The sequence below is a fragment of the Pteropus medius genome, unplaced genomic scaffold (genome assembly GCF_902729225.1).
Source record: "Pteropus medius unplaced genomic scaffold, Ma_sr-lr_union100, whole genome shotgun sequence".
In the NCBI taxonomy this organism is placed as follows: domain Eukaryota; kingdom Metazoa; phylum Chordata; class Mammalia; order Chiroptera; family Pteropodidae; genus Pteropus; species Pteropus medius.
In genome coordinates, this window is record NW_024351730.1 from 32,205,794 (window position 1) to 32,224,827 (window position 19,034).

At 37.1% G+C, this 19,034-nt stretch overlaps 1 protein-coding gene and 1 long non-coding RNA gene across 7 annotated transcripts in view; one reads left to right on the top strand and one right to left on the bottom strand.

The window, feature by feature from the left end:
* Positions 1-19,034, bottom strand: part of MAPK10 (mitogen-activated protein kinase 10) — a 431,719-nt gene that overhangs the window by 345,712 nt on the left and 66,973 nt on the right. The window lies entirely within an intron of this gene.
* The window catches only part of LOC120588357 (uncharacterized), an 86,407-nt gene that overhangs the window by 4,842 nt on the left and 62,531 nt on the right, over positions 1-19,034 (top strand). Inside the window, exon 2 of one of the 2 annotated variants that reach the window (XR_005649232.1) lies at positions 16,745-17,052. The exons of the other annotated variant lie outside the window; for it this stretch is intronic. This is a non-coding gene — a long non-coding RNA (uncharacterized LOC120588357). Of the gene's footprint in view, positions 1-16,744; positions 17,053-19,034 lie in introns of those variants that run through there. 2 annotated transcript variants of the gene reach the window in all.

A 19,034-nucleotide genomic window follows, 5' to 3' on the forward strand; every position in this document is an offset into this window, starting at 1 on the left:
AGGTCCACATAACTGTCTAAGAATTGGAAAGAGATCAGGAAACCATCTTTCTCTCTTCCTCCACCCCAGCCTAGTACTTTCCACTTGCCCATGACCCAAACACAGCTGAGCCTTCTAACTCCAGCAAATTTATCAACTCATTTGCATTTTTGTGTCCCAATTACAAATTCGCATTAGAATCAACACTGGTTCAATCCAGGCAATGCTTTGGCTCTCCTTGGTTCTGATGTCCACCCCTTGCCTACCAGCTGAGGTCAGGGAGGAACAGAGATTTGTAATATCTATGACTATAGGAACCCATGCCCTGTTTGGGAAGAGGATGTTCCAGAGAAGTGAGGGCGATTTGAAGTGATTTACTATTCTTCAGAGATAAGAACTATCAACAACTTGTTCTTAGCTCAGTTTCTATGCATATGTGTGTGCTTTGTTATTCATAAATGGGATCACGTGCTACAGATTATTTAGCAACTTGCTTTTTTTTTTAACTTTATAGTTTTTCTTGTATATATATCAGAAATTCAGTCTCATTCATCTTTGAACGATTTTGGCATATCATAGATACTTGGTTATTATTTGTTAGAGATAAATAAAGTAGCTATAAATAAACTCTTAGAAGATAAACTGAGGCATATTAAAATTTTTAAGAGTTTATCTGAACAAAAATCTATTCAAATAAAGCAGCACCAAATAGAACGTTGTTAGGAGCACTCTGCTGACAGGAGCCAGGGGAAGGATATATAGAGAAAGTTGCAGAAGCAAAAAAAAGGAAATTATTTGATTGGCTATAGCTTAAAGCCTAGTTGATTTTGTGATTGGTTGTTCTTAACATTTTGATTTCGTAACTTCGAGGCATTTACAGGGTTAGGTTTTGCTTTATTTACATAACTGACAAGGCATTGAGCAACTGCAGTGTAAATGGCCTCTTATTTAAGTTAATCTACATTTGGCTATTTTTCTATTTATATGGAAAGTTCAAAAGATTGTTGGAGGGTGACCTCTGACAGATCATAGAGTGTTGAAATAGCTCGTATATACAATAATTGAGACATCTCAAGGCTAAATCAATAATGTTGGAATTAATATCTGCTTTAAAAAAACAAATTTCCTGAACAAGTCCCATTCAATCTGATCTAGGAAGCTAAGCAGGGTTGGGCCTGGTTAGTACTTGGATGGGAGACCACCTAAGAAGACCAGGTGCTGTAGGCATAAAAAAATAAAAAATAAAAAATAAAATAATAATAATAAAAATAAAAAACAAATTAATTGACCTATTATTATATAATAAAATAAAATGTAAACGAAATATTCAAATTGGAGTTATTAACAGAGACTCACCAGTTGTCCTTTAAAAGCATACACATACCTATGTCCAAACGTTATTCAGCAATTGCCATTATCTATTGTCTCTGGTAGAATACACAAAGAATATTTTCTTGCACCGAATATTATACTGGTTCCTGAAAACATTTCTTTTCTTCCTTCATCATCACCCTTGATCACCTCACCCCATTTTACTTCACAAAGCTAGAAAGTGTGTTGAAGGCAAATTATTGACTAATATAATACTTGACACAAAGTGAGCATTCCAAAAGCCTGACCAGACGTATAAATGAAGAAATAAATAAATGAGTGAACGTATTTTGGCAGTTCATCAGGAATCTTTGTCACGAGATGAAGAAAACAAATGTTCGGAGATAAAGGTGATAAAATTTGTAACCAAATTTTATTGGAATTGAAATCCAGTAGCCATAATCTCTGCCAAAATTCAGTTTGTCAGAGACAGCTTTGTAACCAAAGAATTTTTACTATGAAAGTTGTGAGAGTGGAGGAATAAAAACATTTACCACTGTTATTCACCTCTAAAATTCTATTTCTACAAATTTACAGCCATGATTCCTCTTGCTTACCCCCTAATTAGTTCTTCTTTTAAAATGTTTGGTGTTGTTCTAGCCCATTATTTGAGTGTTGACCCTAGCTGTGACACATAATGAACTATCAGGAAGTCTCTACCCAGGAGTGAGTAAAGTGCTTAAGGAGGCTTATTTGTGCTGAAGGCTGAGCAACCACTTAGCCCTTTACAATGGAAAAAGCAATTTAAAGGCAAGTATGTACTGCTAGAAACAGGTGCCTAAGAACGTGATTGTCTTACAATTTTAAGAAGGCAAGAAATTCAAATTAACCCCAGGAATCCATCTGTTCGAGAAACTACCAATGCGACAAGCAAGGCAATAAGTATTTTCTTTTCAGCTCTGAACTGCTTGATTCTCTACGTTCTTGGCACTTTCAGTGATTTTCCTTTACTACTTTAAAGTCAAGTGGAGGTAAATCATGGAGTTTTAGTAATTCTAAATAAAAAGCCATAGGAAGGAAAAACAGTAATGAAAGAGAAGTGGGAAATACTGCAGTTTATTAAAAGTTAAACTTTCTCCAAAATTTAGAATATATTTCACAATACAATTAAGAACAATATTACAAGGAGAGGATTCATTTTAAATAATTAAATGCTGACCCTGCTTATTCACAAAAACTCTTACTAACAATAAAATTACAAAACACAAGCTTTGTTTGCAGAATTGTGCACTCCTGCCTACTTCATTTATAGGGATTTAGGTCAGATAGACATTGTATTATAGCTCTTTAATTCTCCCCTGTGCCTAACACAGCTTATAATGCTACCCAAAGCTTCGCGCTACTGGATTTCACTTCAAACAACAGTCAGTTCGACAAAATAAATCCCGCTTGCAGAATGAAATGAGATATTAAGTCAACATCCCAAATACCACACTCTTCTTTTGCTTTACCCTTCTTCCGCCTATTTCTAGGTATGTGCCATGGATACGAGAGAAAGGGAAAGAGGCGGGTAAAACGGAGTGGGAGAGACAGAGACAGAGAGAAAGCTCCTGCCATTCTAAAAGATCATGCCTTATTCCAAGAATGAGAGACTTATTGTTGATTGACTTACCTCTTCCAATAAGCATTGTTTTGACAAAGAAATGACCCAAGCATCTATACAAATGACTAACTCAGTCAGCTATGGGACTAAATCCTAGTGTACTTTTAAATTCCTCACCATTAAATCCCGCATCCTGCCAGAATGTGTTGCTGAAATTTTCCACATGGGGCCCAAGAGAATAAGGCACAGTGCGCTAGCACTCTTGGTTATATCTGGGATGAAAAATGAAAGTAAGAAAATTAAAATAAAATAAAATACTGCTATCTAACAGATATTTGAATATATTCCATTTCTTGTTCACCTGGTATTTTTTACTTTTTTTTTTTTTTGTAGCAGGCATGTGATGTTCAGCTTTCTTGGGCTGACTCTTAGATTTAAATAGTGCAAGAAAGAATTCTAGCTGTTGGAGCAGGGGTTAAAATGTGCAAATGCCTAAGGCAATTCACTCTCTGACTAAGCTGTCAAAACATTTAAATTGTGTCTCTGTCGTTTCTCCCTTCCTCTGCTACCCATTCCCCAGCAGAGGCTTCCCGCACTGAATCTTTGTCAAAAGAGAAAACAGTCTGATTAGCAAGCTGTACCTTCTAAAGGATCTCCTATCCTTTTTCTGTTGCTGGTCATGTCTATTCTTTGTCATTTTTGCATAATTCTTGTACAATTCTTTTTAGTTTAACTTAATGGAAATGCTCATATTTTAAGTCGGTTAACAACTTAACAAAAGACATTAAATTTGGTTAGCAAGTGTGCTTATAAAAAGAAATCTAAATAATTGGAGATTTTCACTGGACGAAAAAGAAAATAGTTTGCGGAGTCACTTTATAATTACTTCAACTGATAGGAAAATAGAATAAACTATAGCAGAGAGATTTCATTAAACATGTTGCTGAAATTCAGAAATGTGTACAAGGGAACAAAGGGTAATGTAAAGAATGCTGAGTCTCAAACATCACTCTTATAAATAATTAAATACTATTAAAATAGAATATTACATAACAAATAGTAAGATTAAATAGTAATTTATTAAAATAATAATATAGTAATAGTAATATTATACAAAAAATTATTAAACAGTTGTAAAATATTTATTATTAAACACCTGCCAAGAACCAGTCTCTATAACTCCGATTATTGCAGTTAATCCTCACACATCAGGCATTCGTTGAGTGCTTCCACTGTGCTAAGTCTTGGAATACCAAAATGAAAGACACAATCTTTCGCCTCTGATTGCTTACAGTCCAGTGAGGAAAAATGACGAGTACACAATTGTGAAATGAGATTCAATGGATATATGCCCACTTACAAAGGCTTCTGAGAAAGGACATCCAGATATAATTGGGAGATTGGGGATGTTAACCAAATATGGCTTTGTAAAAAGTGTGGAGGTGAGGGGGTGGGTAGGGGAGATCCAAGTATTGAACAATGAGAGTTAGCCAGAAGACAAAACGTTGAGTGGGAGGAAGAGAAAGAGGTGCAGTTTTCCAGGCCAAGAAAGCAGCCTTACAAAGGCAAAGAGTTATGAGAGAGCAATGCATGTTTGAGGAAACTGCAAGAGATTATTATTAAAGCTCTGTGGGGAAGATGAGGGAAGGAGGCATGGCAAGGTTTGGTATGCCATGCTAAAGAGAGTGGGCTTTATTATCTGGACAGAGAAAGAACAACAGGATTTTTAAACAGAGTAGCTAAGTAACTGTATTTTTAATCTAGAAATAATGATAATCATACATATCCTTTATTGAATGCTATTGCATGTCATTTATTTTATATAACTCATTCTTATTTAACTCTCTTTACCGTGTTATAAGTAAGTATTATTATCCTCATTTTACAGATAAATAACTGATGTTCAAAAACTAAAACTAAACTAGCAGCTAAGAAGTGAAGCTAAGTTTCATAATGTTCTCACTGTCCCACCCTACCTCTCATACTGGTTGTGGTTGTATGCTTAAGAGCAAGTGTTTTGGAGGCCAGTTAACCAGGCTTGAATTCCCTGCCACTTCCTGTATTATTCTGTGCAAGGTGCACCTCATTTCATCACCCAGAAAGTGGAGATAATAAAATCCACCAGAAAAATAAATGAAAATAAAAGAGGTAGGGCACGTAAAGCAATTAGTGCAATGTCCAGCCCATAATCTAATGCTAACATTTGTTGTATGATATCAGACCGGGCACAATGCCGGAGTACATTGTACACATCCATTTAATCTTTATAAGAACAAGACAAAGTGGGTATTATCTTCATTTTACAGATTTTTTTAAATGCTGAAATTTAGAGAAATTAAGTCATTTGCAGAAAGTCATATAACTAAATGGCAGAGCTGGTTCTGCTCCAATGCCCATACTCTTTCTTATAACACAGAATATAGTACACCAGAGACAGTCTCTGGTGGACCACAGAGAATAAATTAAAAGGAGGCAAAACAGGAGGACGGGAAGTAGAATATTTAAGGGTTTTTTTTTTTAGAAATCTAAGAGAGATATATCAAGAGTCTGAATTAAATAGAGGTTATATGGAGTAAGAGATGTCAGGAGATATCAATGAGGTTGAATGAATAAGACTGGGAGGCAGATTGGATTTTAGGAAGTAAGAGAGAGAGTTCAGGAGAATTTTCCAGTTTGGGGTTTAGGTCACTGGGCAGATAGATGAAAACTCTGAAATAAGGAGTAAAATAGAAAAATCAGAATTGAAAATGTCTTGGATCATTTTTATTGCCTGAATGAACAAATAAATGATTTTTTCAATACGAGATATAGTAAGTTCATGGACTATGTTCAACAACCAAAAGAGATATCTAAGTCTAGGAAATTCTGATCTAGACCTTTGGATAGAAGTCTGTGCTACAGAAAAAGGGAATATACATTGGAAGCTAAAATCACACATATATAAATGGCATTGTTAGAGAGACTAAAATGAAAATAGAAGCAGATCGATGATGAAACCCTGGAATTAAAGAATACTTTTTCCACTAACCTCAAATTAATATGTGAAAGAATTCCACTAGAATAGTGGTTTTGGCCTATTTCTCCATCTATTACAGTCCACAGGGTGAGTTGTAGGGAGGGAACTGAGCATGTAGCCCCTTCCTCTCTGTTTGACCTTCAGTCTCTCTGCAGGGCATTCACAGTCCCTGCTCCCCAATATCTCAAGCTGTGATGAGGAGAGGAAGTTTAATTCTATGGCTAAGTATATTGTAGCCTATTGTAAATACCCATTCAAAGCCACATTTTACAATTAGTTTTATCAGTGATGAAGCAGGGTCTTTATGTGTGTTATTCCTCATTTTAAACTTAGGAGAGGAAGAAAAGAGTACTGATTATGGACTCTCTAAAGCCTATACAGCTGGGAAACCCAGTATTAAAGCAGCAAAAAGGAAAGAAGTCCATGAGGGAATCTGAGAATGTTCAGTAAAAAATGTAGGAAGAAAACCAAGAAAGAGTACTATTATCAAAATCAACGGAGAAAGAATCTTAAACAAAATTAGAATGGTCAATAGTGCTACATGCTATAAAAAGGTCAAAAAGTAAAAAATAGTAACAAAAATAGTCCACTGGACTCAGGAATTGAGAGCAGGTTCAAGGAAATAATAGGAACACAAATATACTATGGAGAGTATGGTACACAAATTTCACTGGTGGCTCGAATTTTTTATGCCTCCCTGTAGCCATGCTCTCTTGTAGTGGCCGCACTCCAAACATTCTTGGCTTGGTCATGTGACTTGCTTTGGCCATCAGAACACTAGGAAATCTGATGCAAGCAGAGGCTTGAAAAGGTGCTTTTGTATTTCAGCTTTCCCTCTTAGACCTTTCCCACTACCATGGAAACATACCCAGGTTAATGGGTTAGAAAGATGTTAAAGACTCCTTATGGAGTCAAGTTGAGTTGCCCCAGCCAAGACCATTGCAGACCATCCCAGCCATAAGGCAACCCAAAAGCTGACCAAGCTTAGCAAAGATTAGTCAAGCCCAACCACCTATAGTCTCATGATGAATAATAAATGATTTTTACCTCAAGCCGCTAAATTTTGTGGTGATTTAGCTAAGTGGTATAGAATAAGGTAGATAAAGGCAAGCTATATACAACAACCTCATCTCAGAAATTCAACCATCATAATTATCATTTTTATTCCTAAATCTCTTTAATTTCTTATATTTATAAATCTCTCTAACCAGTCCCGCCTCGTAGATTTAGCAACCATCACGAACTCCTTTCTAGTTTCTCAAGCCAGCATTTTTTCCCACTATTTCAGACTCTGACTACTATATTCAATCCCTTGACTTTGTCAACCTAGACTATAGAGGGCATTCACATCCTGGCCCCCATCTCTGCCTCCGTTTTAAATCTCTACTGGAGGATTACATCAGAAATATGTATTTTTTTAAACCAGCTCTTCAACAGAGATAATAGGAGAATAGAAAAGAAGGAGAAGATACAAGTATGTTTGGTCCTTAGGTAGGAGGAGAGGAAAGAGAGCTGGAGAGATAGCACCAAACTTAAAAACATATGGTACAAATAGTATTTAGGTTATTCTCACACAATACCTTCTATTTGCTATGTGTTTGGAACACTGATTCATAGAAGGAAGTAATGGGCAAGTTTGCCATAGTTTTTGAGCAGCATCAATAGAAAGAGAATTGCCCAGAAACACAGGAACATCAACAAGCAGGCTGCTATTACTGGAAATGATGAACCTGCAATGAAACTAGTCCACATAGAGGCGTGATGTACAGCAACCTTGTTCTATAGGTGGTTGAACTACTACCTTGATGCAGGTGGGGAAAGCTAACAATTCAGGACTATTGGCAAAGAATTTGATATTATTGGTACAGATTATTAAAATGATAGTCCTTAGGGCATTTTGTTCCCTTGCCAGGGACCATCATTTCCCTATTATACCACTTTCCCTTCTTATCTTTTATTCCTCTTCTCTAGTTAACTCATAGCCTTTCATCAGATCCCAGCACGAATATCATTTTATTGGAGATACCTTCCATGACCACACCAAATAGTTCTCTTCTCTTACACTTTCTTCTCTTTATAATATTTTTAAATTTTGCAATTACAGTTGGCATACAATATTATATTAATTTCAGGTGTATAACATGGTGATTAGACATTTGTATAACTTACGAAGTGATCATCCTGATAAATCTAGTATCCATCTGACACCATACAATATTACAATTATTATTAAATAATTATTACAATATTATTGACTATATTCCTTATATTATACTTTACATCCCCATGACTATTTTGTAACTACTAATTGTACTTCTTAATCCCTTCCCCTTTATCGCTCATCCCGCTAATCCCTTCCCATCTGGCAACCATCAAAATGTTCTCTGTATCTATGAGTTTATTTCTGGTTTTTTTTGCCTGTTTCATTCTTTAGATTTCACATGTAAGTTGAAATCATATGGCATTTGCCTTTCTCTGTCTGACTTACTCCACTCAGCACAATATGCTCTAAGTCCACCCATGTTGTTGCAAATGGCAAGATTTTGTTCTTTTTTATGCCCAAGTAATATTCCATTGTATATATGTACCACCTCTTCTTTATCCATTCATTCATTAATGGACACCCAGGTTGCCTCCATATCTTGGCTATTGTAAATAATGCTGCAATGAACAGATGGATGCATATGTTCCTTCGAAGTAGTATTTTGGGTTCCTTTAGATAAATACCCAGAAGTGGGATTACTGGGTCCTTCTTTGTCTCTTGTTATAGCCTTTGTTTTAAAATCTATTTTATCTAGTTTATGTATTGCTACCCAAGCTTCTTTTGTTTGTTTGTTTCCATTTGCATGAAATATCTTTTCCCATCCCTTTACTCTCAGTCTGTGTGTGTCTCTCAATCTGAAGTGAGTCTATTGTAAGCAGCATATGTAAGGGTCTTGTTTTCTTATCCATTTAGCCACCCTATGTCTCTTGGTGGAATATTTAATCTATTTACATTTGAAGTAATTGTCAACAGATATGTAGTTATTGCTATTTTATTATTCATTTTTTTATCTTCTTTTTTCTTTAAGAAGTTATCTTAAAGAAAGCTTCTTACAGCTTTTTTTCTTCTTCTTCTTCTTAAAGAAGTCCCTTTAACATTTCTTGTGATACTGGTTTGGTGATGATGAACTCCTTTAGCTTTCTCTTGTGTGGGAAGCTCTTTATTTGTTCTTTGATTCTAAATGATAGGTTTGCTGAGTAGAGTAATCTTGAATATAGATCCTTGCTTTTCATCATTTTGAATATTTCATGTCAATCTTTTCTGGCCTGCGAAGTTTCTGTTGAGAAATCAGCAACAGTCTTGTGGGGACTTTCCTGTTAGGTAACTAACTGTTTTTCTCTTGCTGCTTTTAAGATTCTCTCTTTTTTTGTGGGGAGGAGGATGTGTGGCACCACCACTACTAAGATTCTCTCTTTGCTTTTAATTTTTGGCATTTTAATTATGATATGTCTTGATGTGGGCCTCTCTCTTATACTTTCTTACACATGGTCTTTGGAGCATAATTGCATTGTAATTTTACATGTTTGAGAAATTCAAAATGTAATTGCTATTTGGATGACTCTTTGATCAATGTCAGATTCCCTCAGTTGACTATACTCTTGACATGTTTTTTCTGTTTTCCTCCTCACTATTATATCTCCTACGTCTAGCAAAGTGCCTTATGCTAAGAAGGTGTTCAATAAATAGTTTTTGAATAAGTAAATTAATGATGAATGTGTGAAGGTATGAATAAGAAAACAAATAAACAGGTGAACTAAACCAAAAGGAGTCAGCAGCTTCATTGAGTTTCAAGAGCTTCATCGAGGGAAAAAATAGACAAACAAAATAAAAACAAACTCATAGATACAGAGAACTAGTTGGTGGTTAATAGAGGGGAAGGCGAAGGAAGGTGGGCACAAGGTGGGGAGGGAGTCAATTATAAAATGAAGTATGGTAGACTTTTAGTGATGATCACTTTGTAGTGTATACAAGTGTTGAATTGTAATGTTGTACACCTGAAACTTTTATGATGTTATATAACAATTTTATAACATCAATTAGGGAAAAAAAAAAAGCTTCCTATATGGGAGAGCTGAAGAATAGTAGGTATTATGGACTGAATTGCATCCCCCCTCCAAATTCATATGTTGAAACCCTAACCCTCAGCATCACTTAGAGAAAGGGACATTAAGGATATAATTAAGCTTAAATATGGTGAGGCCTTCATCTAATAGGATGATGTCCTTATAGGAAAAGGAAGAGATGCCAGGAGTATGTGAGCACAGAGGAAAGACCATGTAAGGACACAACGAGAGGGCAGACATCTGTAAATCAGGAAGAGAGGCTTCCTTAGAAACCAAATCTGATGACATCTTGATCTTATATGACCAGCCTCCAGAACTGAGAGAAAATAAATTTTTTTGTTCAAGCCATCCAGTCTGTGGTATTGTTATGGCAGTCCTAGCAAACTAATACAGTAGGCTACAGATTTTATATTTCGGAGAATAGAGTAGAGGAGAAGAGAAAACCTAAAACTTAATAGACACAGAATCAAATTAATACAACTGTATTTTAGGTGAATAACTGTGTTGAGGGTAGGTAAGAATAAATATCACACAGAAAGGAAGAAAAAAAGAAAACCAATCCAGGTAACTTTTGAGCACACCATTTTGATATTACACCCACAACTTAGGGAATAAAAGAACGCAGACAAATCTAGAACTCTTTCCAGTGGGTCTGTTTATCACTGTGATGTTGGTATAACTATTCGGAAACTATTTTTGTAGGTATTATAAGATTAGAAAATGAATAACGTGATGATGTTGTTGGGAGCCAGGTTCCAACTGTAGAAAAAGAAAGATAAAATTATGAAATGAGATAAACAAAGAAAACTCTGCAACTATCATAATAAAGATTTATTCAAACAAGAATTATCAGTGGATGTTAAATCCCGGGGGTAAAGTTTGATGAGGAGAAGGATATGTGCATAGTCCCAGAGTTGTCTCCCCATAGATTACTTAGCATTGCAAGAAGAAAATAGTAACTATACAGTGGAAAAATCAGAGAACACCTTGAAAAGGTGATCAAAATAACATCACCAACAAGGGGCAGATGGACACTATGTGCTACCAGATGTGGTACTCAGAGAAGAACAAACGACTGATGTTGCATGCAGCTAGAAACACATGATCTGAATCTAACGATCAGAAAACACCAGACAAACCCAAAGTGACTGCAGTACAAAATCTTGAACTGGATTCTGTATTGGGAGGGGAGGAGGGGAGGGAAATGCTATAAAGGACATTATTAGGACAATTGACAAATTGGATCATGTACTGTATACCGGATAAAAGCATTATTTCAAGTTAAGTTTCCTGAACTTGACAACTGTGCTATGGTAATGTAAGAGAATATCAGTTTTCTTAGGAAATACATAATAAAGTACTAAGAGATCAGAGGAAATAATATTACAACTTAGTCTCAAATGGTTCATAAAAATGTGTATGTGTGTTTTTATACACACACACACACACACACACACACACACACACACACACACACACACGGATAGAGAAAGGGAGAGAGAATATGAAAAAGCAAATGTGCCAAAGCATTAAAAATTGTTTAATTTAGATAAAGAGTATATGAGAGCTTTCTATTATTCTTTCGACCTTTCTCTTAGTTTTAAATAAAGCTTTTTTAAAAAAATCAAACAAACGGACCACTCTAGTGGGGGATATTGATAATGGGGGAATCTATGCATGTGTGAATGCAAGGGGCATATGAGAAATGCCTCAATTTCACTGTGAACCTAAAACATCTCTTAAAAATTAAGTCAATTAAATACAAATCAAATGAACGAACATAAAAGACAAGAGAGGTATAGAAGTTTAGGATGATGTAAAGTCTAATTCTTGATTTTAAGGTAGATTATACAACGGTCTAAGACACAGATAATAATGACTATATTTTGCTGAGAGGAAGTCGGGACTCAGAGACCTCAAGAGCTGAAGCTACCTAGAGAAGATGAGGCCCAGATGAGGAGAGAATAAGCCAAGTTCATCCCTTGGTTCTACTTGCTGTCTGAATTCAGTCCTTTGATAGATCAGCTCACTGAGGAGAAAGCAGCTAACTCACACCATTCCCCCACCTCCTCCCATTTCTGAAATGACACTCTGCTCAGATCATTAATCGTCTCATTATGGCTCCAGTGTGCACAATCCAGCAATATTGGCTACGTGCATTGTCCTTTTATTCTCTTGACACAGATGATGAAAAATACTGTTGTAAGATGTCTCCACTTAACATAGTTTTCCACACAACGAGAGAAACAATACCTTTTCATTAATGTCTAGTTGCACCTTTAATGATTCCTGATTTTCTCAAGCTCCTTACACATAATTTTATGAATTCAGTAATACCCCCAAACCCAGTTTTCCTATCCAGATATTGAGAGGGTAATACCAGATCTGAATTGTTGGAATGAGTTGAAATAATATCTAAGTCTGAGTCTTGAGCAACATATTAAAATATTTTTGCAATATGTATCCTCTAATCAACTACATTCCTTTCTTCTATTAGTTTTCCTTTTCCCAGTAACTTACAGCATTAACTTTAGTTTCTGAGTCTGCCAGATTTCTTTTTACTACACAATGGCACTTAGCTCAAGTTAGGAGCAGTCCCAGTAAAAACTGTGAAGTGGACAAAGATTATCTTTACTGCCCACCCTTTCCCCTCTTCTTCCTTCCTCCCCAACCTGTTGTCTTAATTGCAGCCTAGAATCCTGTAAATGGTAAAAATGGCATTAAATCTGTCCACTCCCTGTGGTGCGTGCTCATTTGCTGCACTTTACAGGACCGTGGTAAACCTGCTAGAAGATAAGAGGCCACAGGAGAACCCTAGCCAACAGCCAGCCAACTACCAGACGTGTGAGGGAGGCCAAATGGGACCAGCCAACCCCCAGCTGAACCACCGATTTATCTAGAAATAAGACAATACACAGAGTCACCCAAAAAGGCACAAAAATAAGCTTTCTCACTTCTTCCATCACACTTTTGTACAACATTCTAGCTGATACCACAAAGGAAAAAATTTTTTCTTCCTAAGCAACAACTTGGGAATGTATGGGCTTATCCCTTTTTTCTCCTCCCAAGGAATAAAATTTAACTATCCTTATATCCACTAGTGATAAAGTCTGTTCGAATGTACCCAAGTTAAGAAATCATTGCTCTAACTCCTTATCTCCTCTCTCTCTAGTCAAATTGGAATGGTTTCCAAATGAGTTGATTAACCTTTCTCCACCTAAGTCAACATATCTTAAGTACTTTCCAACTCACTCTCTGAACACTTGAGCCCTTCAAACCATCTTTTTCCTGTTCTTCTATCAGTAGTCAATCCCCCCACCTTTTAACAAAACCATTCAAATAACAAGCCTTGTATGGTTTATATACTCCTACTATATTAGCGAGTCACACAACATGAGTTTAACCCACAAAACTTGTCTCCTGAGTATTCTACTATTGTTCTTTCCTAACTACATTTACACAATAAATAGCATATCTGCCCGCTTCTTAAAATTTTATTCATTCATTCAGGAAGCAGTAATTGAGTCACTGGTCTCATGATTCCATGAGTGAGAACTTCTGTGACAATAATACCCATGGCCTCCCTCCCCACCTCCTCATTCATTCCTCCCAAGGGAAAGAAAATATATTATTGTGGGCTGTGGCAAAAAGGACTGAGCAAACTTGGTAGAGGCTCTTCCAAGCCTCAGTTTTTCATATCTGCCAGTATAGGGAAGGCACATCCTGGCTAACTCTCTACTATAGCGGGCCATGTTCCATCCCTACAAGGAGAATCCTACTATTTTTAAGGGTAAGTTTAATTAATAAGAGACTATTAGAATGTTCACTGTAGTGGCTTATCTACACAATGTACTCTAATTCAACTTTTATTATTCAAAAAAGAAAAATTCTCCTGCTTTGATCTCCAGAGCCGTCTGCACGAAGACACTGGCCCTGGAGACAAGCAGGAACTAAAATCCAGCCCAGCTTCTGCACACCAAGCCAGCTCCCCCGCCTTTCTCCTAACTTGTCCACCCAGAGGCGGTTCTTCGCAATCATCTTCCAGGAGCTTTTTCTCCTAATTCATGTGCGCAAAGGAAAGAAAAAGAAAAAAAAAGGAGGTGCATTTTTCTAATCTGAACAAAGGCAATTTACATTCTAACAGCAGTCCATCGACATCTGGTCGTCTCACTTCTTCATCTCTCAATTGGTTCCCAACTTAAGAAAGAAAGCAAGAAGTGTCATTTATTTATCTTCTAAAATTCCAACACTACTATTTACCAGAAAGTGTTGTAGGCATTGGGAGGAGAAAAAATGAGTAAACAGAATCCCTGACTTCAAAATGCTCCTGCAGTCATCAGGGAGACCCCGTAACCAAAGGGAAGAGAAGATCTGGGAGATGGGTGGATGCTAAGGCCCAATAAGAACGCAAGGCTGTCTTTAAGGTTATCAGATCTAAAGCAGCCAGATGCAAATTTCAAAGTGGAGTCAGACCTAGAATCCAGGCGATGTAAAAGAAAGCCCAGATTGGGAACAAATGAATGAGCAAAGACAAATACCAGACAGAAGAGAATTTTGAGCAACTACCCAGAATATATAGAGACTATATAAAGAGACTTTTCTAACTTGCTTTTTTGTGCTTTTTTTTTTTTTTGATCCAATATAAGGGATTAAGATCAACTGGACAAATAATAACTTACTCTGACACCCCTCATGGATAACATTCCTTTTTAAATTGCAGTTTTGGGGTGCCTTCATCTTAGAAGCAATAAATATTGTTAAGTATACTTCCTGAACTAAAAAGCAAGAAATACGATCTTACAGTGTGTCCAAGTTGTTTAAAAATCAAGTCACCTCAAGAAATGTGATCCTCCCCGCGCTCCCACACACACACAGTAATTTTGGACAGATAAAGAACAAATACCATTACTGAGCACCTACAACTCTCTCAGCACTTTGTTACATGCTTTACATGAATTATCTCATTTAATATCCTCGCCCAAGGAAGTAGGACAAAATGATATTCACTTTCCAAATAAGAAAACTGAAGCCTACTGAAATTAAGTGACCTGCCGAGCTCATGTGTATGGTGGCGCCGGAATCTGAGCTCGTAAAGTCTGGCTCCAAAGCTAGACACTGAACAAGCAGCACCTCACCACAGAGCTCCTGAGGATGGAGGAATACTTTTATTTGGCAAGGAGAGGGGGTAGTATTGTATGCACACAGGCTACCTGGGAATCAAAGTTTGCTTGGGGAAGGGAAGGGGAGAAGGGAAGGCATTGGCGCCAGCCCCTTGTCGTGGTAAATGCTTCCTTCTAACACTGCTCTGCCTACTGCTGTTACAAGACCACAGCCCTCATCGTTCCTTCTCAAGACATCCCTTTAGGATAATTTGCGTTCTCCAACTATTCTAGCAAGTGCACTCCAAATCCGCAGACAGTGTTCTTATTTCTCTCCACCCTCAGAAATAAACTCACCTACCATGACTTCACAGAGCAATTTTATCAATTTCACGTCTGGATGTCTAAATAAACCTTCTCTACTATAATTAAGAATAAAATAGAGGTACTAGCCATTAAGAAACCCATGTCTGAAAAAAAATAAAATAAAATAACCCACTCTTTGGGACTATATTATTTTTTGTTGTTGTTGTTAAGCATCCTTGCTGGAAAGGAAGCAGTTAGGAACCAAATTAGAAGCTGGAGAGGACATTCACACCTAGTCACAATCCCAAGCCACACTCTATGTGTAAAATAAAAAAAATAAACTTCTCACCTGCTGTTAAGAAAAAATAAAAATACTTACATGTGCTTGAAAAATATAGAATAAAATTTTAGGGAATCAGCATAAACGAGACAACCTACAAAGAGCTTTTTAAAGTTTAAGTATTAAAGTGACGTATCTTCCTACTGTGAAACAAAAATAGATTATTAACTGATACCCTACAGCTTATCCTACAGACTGACACTTCATGCTTCAATTTAGTCATTCTTGCTATATAATAAGGCTTAAATTAAGAGGAAAGAATCTCTATATCTAAGCCCTGCTCACTCTCCCCCTTACTCCAACCCTGCCCAGAAGGAAGCCCAAGGTTAGGAAAGCCCTATTTCCTCATGACTTTCTCTTCAGTACTAAATATCTACTGATAAATGATTGGTTCTATGGTTTATGAAAATACAGTTTTATGGGCTGCCCTGCTTGGCTAGAGATTTTACACGCTTGTTAAAAAGGGAACGTTTTATATGTGTTTGTACTCCCTCCTATCTCTCTTTCTCCTATACCCAAGAGAAGTTAAGGTGTGGCCTTGAGCTTATCCTTCTGCAGACAGGCCGGCCGTCTCCCTCCGCACGTGCTCTCCCCTGGCAGGCTCTTGCTTCTGTTTCTCTCTCCGAATTCTCTGGCTTGTTTCTCCATGTGGTTTGGAAAATGGACATGCAGCCCATCCCAGCTCTCCAATAGGGTTTGAGACAAGTGCTCTCTAGTTCTTTCTCCTGTATCTTGTGCTCTCTTCAGACTCTTGTCGGCAGATATAAGTAATAAGACTAAGATTCAGGTCCATGTTATGGAGTGGAAGTAAGCAGAATGAACATTTAACCCCTTTTAGTCCTAAGCTGTTCAGGCTAACATAGCTTACGCAAAGGAGTTTCTGGTGGGGTCTTATCCAGCTCACTGAATTCTTCTCTGGGGGACATATACCAGTGAAAACATACTATGTTTTCTTACTCTTTTCTTCATGCTTATTTTTTCAGGATCTTGTAAAGAAGATTGCTAGTGAAAGGCTAGATCCAGTTATTCCTGGATCCCAAAGCTACTATGAACAAAATGCCATCTTCATCACAACCCAGAGGCCCAAAACCCTATTTCAAAAAGCAATTTTAAGAGCCAATAAACAATATCCATATTCTCTCTTTCCCTTAAACACGGTGACTGGCAATGTTTCAGATGGTGGCTATTCCATCAGCTAGGATTTCAGAGGAAAGAGATTGAGCAGAACTTCAGCCAATCCATGGTGGGCATGTAGTATAACATGAAAAATAAATCTTGTTGTTACAAGCCACTAAGATTTCACAGTTGTTTGCTACCCGATATAATCTTATACAGTGGTGGCAGTAGTGGTGGTGTTGATGGTGCTTGTGTTTCAGGAAGATCCAGACCAAAGTAGTGACAGTACATTAAATTTGGGTGCCAAGCTCTCTGATTGGCAACATCACTGTCTCCTTGAGAAGAGACCAAGGGATGATTCAAACTACCTTAGATATCTTTAGGCCTCTCGTTGGATATCTACACTTTTTCAATGCAAACTGCTCTTAGTGAAGAATCTGCTCAAGTCTCTTCTGAGACTGTAGGACCCATGGCAAAGGGTTTCACCACTGCTCCCACGACCAAGGGCTGGTGCCCCATCTACTGACACATATGATAACCTGATGCCTAAACTTTGTCTGCATCCATTTTACATCTAACCAGAAGGTATGTTATATGATTTTAAGAGCACAGGAAAAACATCTCTGTCCATATATTCCTCTCCTTTCCAGAGCCTATAACATCTCTGCTCTCATTGTTCAAATAATCAAATGTTAGTAATTAAATAGGAGTTTTGGCTATCAAAGTTTAAATTCTCACACAGTGAAAGCTTCTGTTAGAAGTTTTCACATCCTTGACAAATAGTCATCCTGCCTGCTTACATTTCCAAGGACAACTCTCCACAGTGACTTCTTTCATCTTGGACAGCAAAAATTGTTAGAAAAATTCTTCCTTATAAAAGATTGGAAATTGCCTCCACATTCTTCCTTTTACTCTAACTTTTAAAGATTTGACCATTCTACCTGTCTTGAAATTCTAATTTTTTCTAAGTTTCCTGGGAAGAGCTTAATCCTGGCAAGAAATGAGAATTTAGGGAAGTATATCTAAATAAGTTTATTAGAAAAATATTCTCTCTCTGGGTCCTTGGAGTTAGTCTTTCCTGGATTCTGAGTCACGTAGCAGTCCAAGACAATTCCAGCGATGGGAAATAAACTGACCCTAAACAAATAGAATCAGGCCAAGGGAGATCTAGGCAGGGAGCCACGTTGGGCTGGTTCAGAAGTTGTAATTTTTTTCTGAATACTGCTCTCCTTCCTGTATCTCTCTCTCTTTTGTAAAGGTGTATAACAAATTACAGTTTTATCTTGGATGATTAAAACCCATTAGTCTGCAAACTCAATGAAGGCAAAGACCATAGTCTATTTTTTTTTCTTGCTTACCTTTCTATCAGCACTGCCTAACTCTGAGCCTAACATATAATATATTAGGCACTCAATAGCTATTTGTTGAATGAATGAATGATGAAACAGGTATGTGGAAAGTGGTCTGGGCTTGTCTTGAGGTTCCCAAGGGGAAACAATTTAACTTAAAATCTGCAAATGATTTATTTCAGACTGACATCAGAGTTCAGGAAGGTCCAATTTTTTGTGTATGTGGGTAAGAAGAAGGAACATTATCACATTAGAAGATGGCAATTATGGAAGCCTAACAGGGTAGCAGCATCCCAGGTCTGCATGGACAGTGTGTTCAGAACAAGAATCCATGTAGACACAGATAGGAAAGCAAGACTCAGCTTTGGAATAAATAGAGGAATGACTTTCCACGTCGGCGGTGAAGGGAATGTGAATATCGGGGTCAGTCAAAGGTTTATTCTATGTCACTTCTCCAACCTGTAAATACTCTAAATTGCCTGACGCATTTCAGGCATCAATAACTATGAAATGTTTGCTCACTTATCCTTAAATTAATCTTGACTCTATTTCAAGGAATTGAGTAATTTAAAAACTTACTCCACGGTTTCTTTCCTAAGAAGCTTTGACTTTTAGTCTAAATTCCCCTTTGATATCGATTACAATTCAAGTCCAAGTAAAACTAACTCAATTTCTTAGTTGTTCAACAAATCAAGGCTCACTTTGGTCTGACCCAGACTTCTCAGGGACGTTCTAACCACTTCGAGATGTACCTCCAATACAGAATGAAGTTCAAAATGAGCTTGGCTTGGTTTACGGAAGGTAAAGA